Consider the following 9144-nt stretch of genomic DNA (forward strand, 5'->3'; position numbering starts at 1 on the left):
ACAGCACCGCCGGGTCTTGTATGGTCAAGGACGAAGAGAGGATTCTTCCCATACACTGATGATGGATCACCAGTCTGCACCCAGTGCTGGGAAGTTGGACATCTAAGGCGTCACTGTCAGCAATCACCACAACTCACAGCTGAGGTTCAATCTGTGAGCAATAATGAACCCATTGTTTCACAGCCAACCCACCAAGTAGAACAACGAACCAGTGAGCAACAAGCTGATGCAATGTACAATACAGATGCAAGTCACTCAATTCAAACATCGAGAAATAGAAACTTTAACTCTGGGCAGCCAAACAAGAACAGGCATAACAGAGTCCAGAGGCCTGATAGACAAAGAAGAAACTACAAGCATTTTAACCAGCCACAAAGACGATTTCGCTCACTGCTCCCTATCACACTTTCTACAGCTTCCCAGTCATTATGTTTAGAGAAAGACAGACCACTTTGTATGGCCGATGGAACCGGCACGTTACAAACTGGAAAGATGTTTGTCGTTCCAGAAGACACTGACAAGAAACAATTGTTTCAGTTTTCAGAAACCTACTAGGCTGAACGCCCCGGGACGGGTCGTTTCAAGCTAGGGGCTCTGTAGTGGAGTGGATATCTTGTCAGAAAATACCGGCCACTCCGATATCCACGTGACCCTTCACCCTAGATGGCACCTTGTGTCCGCGCATGACAAGGCAGACCAACGTGGGCACTGTCCATTCGACCGGCATCTCTGGTCGCTGTAATGTCCGTATGTTACTGGACCTAAGTCGTCTCCACTCCCTTTTGTGCTTGGTTCTACACCATGTGTTCACGTATGGCTGCAGGTCTTTAGTGTACAATAAAGTTTGGAATCGTCCTACGAGTTGCCTTCGTCATTTAGAATTTAGTTGTCTTCTGTGCCAAACCCACCACATATATATATATATACCCACCCCTGATGTAGAGGATGAGAAGCCATAACTAAAAATTGTCACAGATAACTTTAATTGTTTATGGAAACTACACACACAAAAAAGCTGACTTTTTTAACAAGAAAAAGTGAGGAGTCTCAAAGGAGAGATATTTAGATATATGATGCAATTATAAAAGGATTGTCTTCGAGTCCGAAGATTAATGAGAAATGCAGTATTTTCCTTAGCTACGCAGCCCCAGCTGCGACCTACATATTTTGCCACACCAGCGGAGGGATAAGCATTGTCAGGCGGTGGTCGATTTATATTTACTTTGTGCTTTATTATCATAAACAGTGTAGCAACGTGTTAATTGGAATCAAAATGCAAAAGAATCGAAAAAGAAGAAGCAGATAAAAAGCAACTATTGCTGGAATCCTGTGCAAATAAAATGCAGTAATCTTATTAGTATTCTCTCGCAAGTACTAGAAATTCACCAACGTTATTATGACAACATATATGAATGGACAGGCTCAAGCCATAATAAACACCATAATACCAAGACGACAAAGATATAGATTTAGGTCAAAAGAGGGTTTGCTAAAATATAAAATAATCTTGACAGCATTAGTTTTACTGAACGTAAGGATATTAAATTACCGTCAGACAAGTGGACTTTAAGATTCTGTTGTGCGTAGCCAGCTCTAAGATGCAGACAGTCAAACTAGGTTTCTAAATTATTGAGAAAGCAGTATTTGACCTTGTAAGTAAAGTAAAATTCCCCTTTCAGACCTAAATTGCTATCTATAGGGTATATTATGTTAGGGCAATCTGTTTCGTTGGACAATGGTTAACGTGCAGCACAACGACCTTTACTTTCCCCAACTAAAGTCATGTACCCGTTAGAGTTGGGTGGACTCAGGGGCGCCCTAAAAAACCTAAAATTCAAAATATAATGTACAAATAGCCTTCCGAACTGTCGTGAAGAGAATATATACATATTTCTATGAATTAAATAAACTATGCGTTTGAAAATAGGTCATATGATAGGCGTATAGAGTTGGGTGGACTCAAGGGCGTCCTAAAAATCTCGAAATTCAAAACATAATGTACAAATAGCATTTCGAACTGTTGTGAAGAGCAAATGCTTCAAATTAGTATAACCATTTCTTTACTTTTTTTTTTATTTCTATGAATTTACTAAATTGTATGCTGTGCTCAGATTTTTTTTTCTATTTATATAAATAAAAAATTAAGTTTTCTTGGTTTAATTTAAATAAGAAATGTGTTCCATTTTCATCATCTAAATTTTATTAAAATAAAAACAAAATATTTTTTTTTCTTGTAAATACTTTGTAATGATTAATTTAAAAACAATTTTTAGTCATATTAATAACATTGGATTTCGTTAACTTCTATTGTCGTGTGGCACTTGTGTAGATCACTGACCTTTCATACCTAAGAACACTCTAAGGTTTAGCGTTCGAGTCTCTGTACAGGATTTTTTTGATTACATTCGTTTTTTTTATACTTATTTTTTATTACTAAATAACTAAAAATGCAGTAGCTCTTATAGATTTAGTGAAATATTCTGATCTAACTTTGCATAAAGCATTGAATTCGAGTGAATCATTTTTATAAAGCTATGCTCAGAGTATAGAAGTCTTGTGAAACAGGGTCATAAACATTTTATCATCGCATAGGCTATAAGTCTAATAAAACAATATAATAAGACTTTGCTTAGCGCATAGAAATCTAGTGAAACATTCAAATAAAACTTTGCTTAGCGTATATAGGCCTACTTTAGTCAAACAATTTTGGCTTTGCAGCATGTTGGTCTTGTAAAACATTCTGATTAAACTTTCGGACAGCGTGGCCTATGTCGCCTACGACTTGCACCTCCTCTGAGCTTTTGAAATATGTCTACAAGTTACAGATCTCAAGGACTTATGCTTCAAAATCGGTACGTGCTATATGCTCACGGAATATCAAGATGGACGCTTGTGCGATTCAATAGGGCGAAGTTAATTTTTAAGAAATCTCTAACTGTCGGAATCCGCCTGTATCCATGTGCTCTCTTTTATAGCTTTTCAATCAAGATGGCGTCTAAGCTGGTCTGTAAGCGTTTTCGGGAGGCACTTTTTTTACGCCCATCAACTTTTAGCTTGCCTTAAAAAAATGCTTTTGGCGCACGGCCGTCCCCCATACGAAATATACGCCTGCCTAGCGTAACTGTCGAACTATAAGCATTTTAGTGCGCCACTGACTAGGAGAGAATGAATTCTTGCAGCACTTCTATGGGTATATCTTATTTAAGTCAGTCTAAACTTGGGTTTAACTTATAAAAATCAAACTGTTGTCAAGTCTGACTGCTTTCTTTAAGTTACCAAAAATGTTAGAAAGACACATTATCATCATCATCATTCCTTTGGGGTCCTCGTGGAACATAGGGCCTCAACAAAACACGCCACTCTCCACGGTCTCATGCAGGTTTTTTTTTATGGTTTCCCAGCTCTTTCTGGAAGCAGATCTGAAGGGCGTGGAGACGAAAGGCCCAGGAGAGATCTGAATGGAAGAATGTGTTAAAGCAGCCAGAGCCCTCCATGGGCTGTAACGCCACTGGGATGGATGGATGGATAGGCCTAAATGCCTCCTAAGTATTACTGGACTTAGAATTTTAAAGGTCAACCGCACAAAAAATCATCTTTCTTTTACTAATACTGTTTTAACCACAGGCCTAGATAATGTTTGAATTCAGATAAATTTAAACATTTTGAAGAAAAGTGTGGAATTTGCGTTGAATGTTGTCTTTTTAGAGCCAAAGGTACTGAGTTCAGTTCTGCGAGAGAGCATGTTTATGTTAAATGTTTTTTAAAATTTCCTTTTTTTTTAAATAAATGGAAATTTGTACAACAATAACTTAAAAATGATAGTATTGTCTGAATATAATAATAAGGCTTGTCTTCGAGTCCGAAGATTAGTGAGGAATACAGTATTTCCCATGGCTGCGCAGCCCCAGCTGTGACCTGCATATTTTGCCACATCAGGGCAAGCATAACTATTGTCCGCAGGTGGTCGATTTAGATTTTCTTTTCGTCGTCTGCGTTTGTCCTAGGCAGCAGATTTTCTTTTGGTCTCAAATGTGTATCCCGCGGCCTTATATTCACAAAACCCCAGTGCAAAGCCCTCAGCCCCCCTGGATGACAAAGCGGTCATCATCGATTGACATCGAACCACAATGGACGAACTATATATATATATATATTCTTAGCAGAAAATGAAGAGTTGGATTTATTAATAGTTTTACATTGTTCATCTTGCTTTCTTTAGTACTTTTATATGTTGAATGATGATTTTGTCAGTGAGTTTTATCTAACAATATGATCAAACCAACTTAGCGTTTGTCCCTTTACAGTACTGATGAGTTCCTCCTTTTTTTGTGTGGACAATTACCACTTTCAATTTTATGTAGGCCTATTATTAGTTTGTCTTTTCAACTGTCGTGTTTATGTATAGGCCTACATGTTATCATAGCTGCTTGGACCTACATTATGTTTGTTGTCTTGTTGACAGCGCTATGTGAATTAAATAAAACTAGTCGACCGGCGGCGTAGCATACGCCGCTATTTTGCAGGGCCGCTGCAACCTATGCGACCGCAGTGGGCCCCGCATTTTCATAGGACCCGCACTTTCAAGGTGTATAAATTATTAAATTAAACCATTTTATAACTTAACAGATTTCCCGCGCCCTCCTGTCGATTTACCCCGCGAAATCCGTTTCGCATTGGGCCCACAAAGGTTAAGTCAGGCCCTGCTATTTAACTTAAAATATACCGAAATATATTGTTACGATCTCTCCTAATCAGGCGATCTGTAAACACTACTAAACACATAACACATCAAGAACTTGACAAGGCTCCAAATAATCTGTGGCAATACATCAACACTAAAAAGGCTATACTGTACATCACAGTACTAAACTAATAAACTCTACTGTCTCTATCTCTTCCTGGACTCGTACATTCACTTCAGGACTCCACCAGGACCGACTTCATGGCAGACTAACAGTCCTGTCTTGAACTGCACTGCCTTACACACACTGTGTCTCTGGTCCACGCAGGCTTATGATCAGATGACCATAACCCGGGTCCTATTCACGTGCAAAGTTCATACCAGTACTGTCCCTTGCCCTTCGATATAGCACGCTAAACTGTATTACTGGCCTGTGTCACATATGTCAGATGATCACACACGTTAATCCTATTGCGACACGAATAGGGTTACAACAATATAGACATAGACAAAAATTGTTATTTTGGGGTGTCATTCAATAAGGAAAATGAAGAATCACTTGAAGTCAACAATTCTCGTAGATAGATTGAAACGTTTGGTAATTCTTGCTATTGAGAGTGATCTATGTAGGAAACAGAATTCTTGTGATTACTGTATGGCTTCGCTTCACGCCAGGCTAAGCTCGTGTAGTAATTCTGTGCGTAGTAAATAATGAATAAAATGCAAAGACGAATATATTTTCCAATACAAACTCTTAATTTTCACTTATTATCGGTATCCCTACCCAAACTGGGCCCCGCGAAATCCGTTTCGCGTTGGGTCCACCATGGTTAAGTCAGGCTCTGCTATTTAACTTGACTTTACTACACGCAAGGCTTGTAGAGTAATTCTGTACGTAGTAAAGAATGAATAAAATGCATAGACGAATTTATTTAGGCTACTAATACAAACTCTTAAATTTCACTTATTATCCGCTTTCCTACCCAAACTTAGCCCCCGCGAACTCCGTTTCGAATAGGGCCCCACAATTGTTAAATCCGGCCCTGCTAATTAGTGACCTGTAAATATACATAGTAGATTACTTGTTCTCTGTCCATGACTTCTTGGTCACAAAGGGTCCGGCGCTGCTATTTAGTGTTTATAAAATGTTTGCTTGTAAAATGTTTTACATGTTTCGGATGTTCCTTCAGAGTTGACGATAGTTTACTTCCTAGTGTAAACCTCCCGCAGGACGAAGGGGGATGGGAGCGGGCAGTGTTTGAACCGGGACTATCGATAAATCCAAACGACAGTCCAGCGCGCAAACCGCACGACCAGGCAGCCATCCATAGGGACCGGTGAATTCTTGTTCTCCCCCACCCCTCTTGTTTTTTCGTGGGGTGACTATCCGCAGAAATAAGTGAGTGATCTTTTCTTTACTTCTTCTCGTCCAAACTCTTGAGCCATGAAGAGAATTATATATATTTAGAAGATGTTTCACTGCCATTAAATAGTTTAAATTTTTACCGCTATCAAATAGTTTGAATGTTTCACTTTTATTAAATAATTTAAATCAGTGATGCCCAAAATACGGCCCGCGGGCCAGATCCGGCCCAAGAAGTGGTTCCATCCGGCCCACCGATACGTCAGCACAAAGTATAGAAAATCCCCCCTTTTTAGGGTTAAAAATGTATCTTTACCTACATTAGGCCCTTCATTTGTTCTCGAATGGACTGTTCCCATGACCTTTAACATTTCTGAATGGAGAATCTACTAGGAAAAGTGAACGGATCATTACTTGTAGAACATAATGAACCAACATGTTTGTTTATAAAGAAAGTGGAGTTGTTTAAAAAAAAAAACAACAACGTATAAACGGCATTATGAAACAGATATGGCGGCATTCTTGATTTGAGCCGTGAATAAAAGATTGTTTACCTACGGGTACTAATTTCACGGCTTCTAATCAAATAGTTTCAGGTTAATTTCATTTCGTGTTTGTATCTTTTCGTTTATGTGGCCCGCGACACGAGTGTTGGAAATTAAAATGGCTCGCAGGACGAGTAAGGTTGGGCATCACTGGTTTAAATGATTCATCGCTACAAAGTAGTACTTTAAGTGTTTCACGTGTTTAAAGGTTTCATCGCTATTAAATAGTTTAAATGTTTCACATTCACTTATCCCTTGGTCTGGTGGATAGTTTGGGGCACCACACAAGATTTATCGACCGTCTTTCTCCATTCCTCTCTGTCTTTTGCCTTGGATAGAGCCTATTTCAACAGCAGGCCCGTCCAATATTTTATGTTGTCTTCCCATCACTTTCTCTGTCTGCCTCTTCTTCATTTTCCTGGTAATGTTTCCTAAAGAAAAGTCTTTGCGAGCCCAAAGACCTTGTAATATGACCATAAAGGATTTTTTTTGCGTTTTTTTTTTTTACAATAGTAAGCAGGTCATAATGGTGTCCAATTGCTGTAATAAGCCTGTTTCTAATCTACGTTTGTGATGCGGTCTTTAAAAGTGATAGCCTACCTACGACCTTCTGTAGCATCTTAATTCCATTGCTAGGACCATCCTCTCTATATATAGCTCATCGGTACCCCGTCAAAATAGCGCGGACAAAATAGCGCGAACAAAATAGCGCCGACAAAATAGCGCAGAAAAAAAAAAGATTTTAGTCATTTTGAAAGAAATACTTTAGATATCGTAAATTATTAACTGAGCCAATATTTTTTGTTTTGTTTTAAAGTTATCATAATTTTTCAGTCATTTTGCAGGAAACACTTTAGATATCTTAAAACATAAATAAGCAAAAATCATAATAAGGTAAAATGAATAAGTTCAAAGTATAGCATTTATTTACATTATAAAGATGTACTTAGAAAACACGCAAAGATATTTGTCAAATTTACGCACACGCACACACACACACACACATACAAACTTTCACAAAGTTAAATTGTAGGAAATGTCACGTCCATCACTGGCTTGTTTCCGTTAAGTCGTCTGTGAAGTTGGAGGTACTTTGTTTTGCTTGCAGCTTTAGTTCATTCTCCAGCATTGCACCTCAGAATCTTGTTCTCAGTGTTCTCCTGTTCTCTGAGGAAGTGAGAGATCAACTTGTACACATTAGGGTGATGACCGTCAATTGGCGTCAATAGACAGTTGAAATGCATGGTGCCATCCCTCCACTGAATTGTTTGTTCGCGGTAGATTGTCCTGCACACGATCTCTAACATTCCATAAGGCTATCGGAAATATTGGAGTCACTCTGCGGTTTCGTCTCTGGCGATCAATATAGTTGTCCTCCCAATAGTCATACAAATTCCTTACGCCCTGTTTTGAAAGATGCCGCAGATTTCTGATTATAGTATAACACACTTTCCTATCCTATTTTGTCGGGTCACCACATTTCAAAATCCTATTTTTAGCAAGTTATACTTTTTAATCAAAGGTGAAAAAGGAGAAGGATATAAAATTAATAAAGTACTCTCGTTCTCTGCAAATATGGGATAATTTCAGATCTATTAATATTGAAAAAGATCATCAACAAAAATGATGCCCAGGACATTGAATTACTAATGATCTGGTACTTTTATACACATCATATATAAGTCCGCGCTATTTTGTCTTGCGCTATTTTGTCGGCGCTATTTTGACCGCGCTATTTTGTCGGCGCTATTTTGTCCGCGCTATTTTGACTGGTCACCATATATATAGCTCATCACTATTTAATAGTTTGAATCTTTCGACGCTACTAATAGTTTCATTGTTTCACTGGAAACATGATAAGGACCAAGATGCCTGTGCAGTGCAGTCGCTGAATGAGCTCTTTATGTTGTGTCTGTTCTATTTATGTGTATGTTTCTGTTGTATTGTCTTTATATGAGAAAAGAGTCCTTGTAATCACAACAAATTTCCATTAGGATCAATAAAGCAGTCTTAGTCTTAGTGTATTATATGAATGGAATGTTTAACTACTATTACAAAGTTTCAATGTTTTACCACTATCTTATGGTTTAAATATTTCACCGCTATTAGATCAATAGGCTATGGTTTATATGTTTCACCGGTATTAAATAGTTGAAATGTACATTTCACGGTACTGCTATTAGGCCCTTAATATATATAGTTTAAATGTTTCTTAGCTATTACGCGGATTGAAATAATTAACCGCTATTTTAAGTTTTGAATGTTTAACCACAATTATTTTGTTTAAATATATATATTTCATCGCTTATAAATAGTTTGAATAGCGGTCTAGTAAAACAATAGAATACAACTCTCCTTAGCGTCATCAATTTAAGTCTAGAGAAGCATTCTGATAAAACTTTCCTTGGCGTATAGATATAGATCTTATAGGCCTACACGTTTAGTAAAACAATTTTAAATCTTTGCTTTGCGCATGTTTGTCTAGTTGGAACTTCTGATAAAACCTTGCTTACTGCATAGATCTAGCTGTCTTCTAAAACTTTCTGATTAAACTC

This window comes from Biomphalaria glabrata, chromosome 3, assembly GCF_947242115.1.
Source record: "Biomphalaria glabrata chromosome 3, xgBioGlab47.1, whole genome shotgun sequence".
NCBI classification, from domain to species: Eukaryota; Metazoa; Mollusca; class Gastropoda; family Planorbidae; genus Biomphalaria; species Biomphalaria glabrata.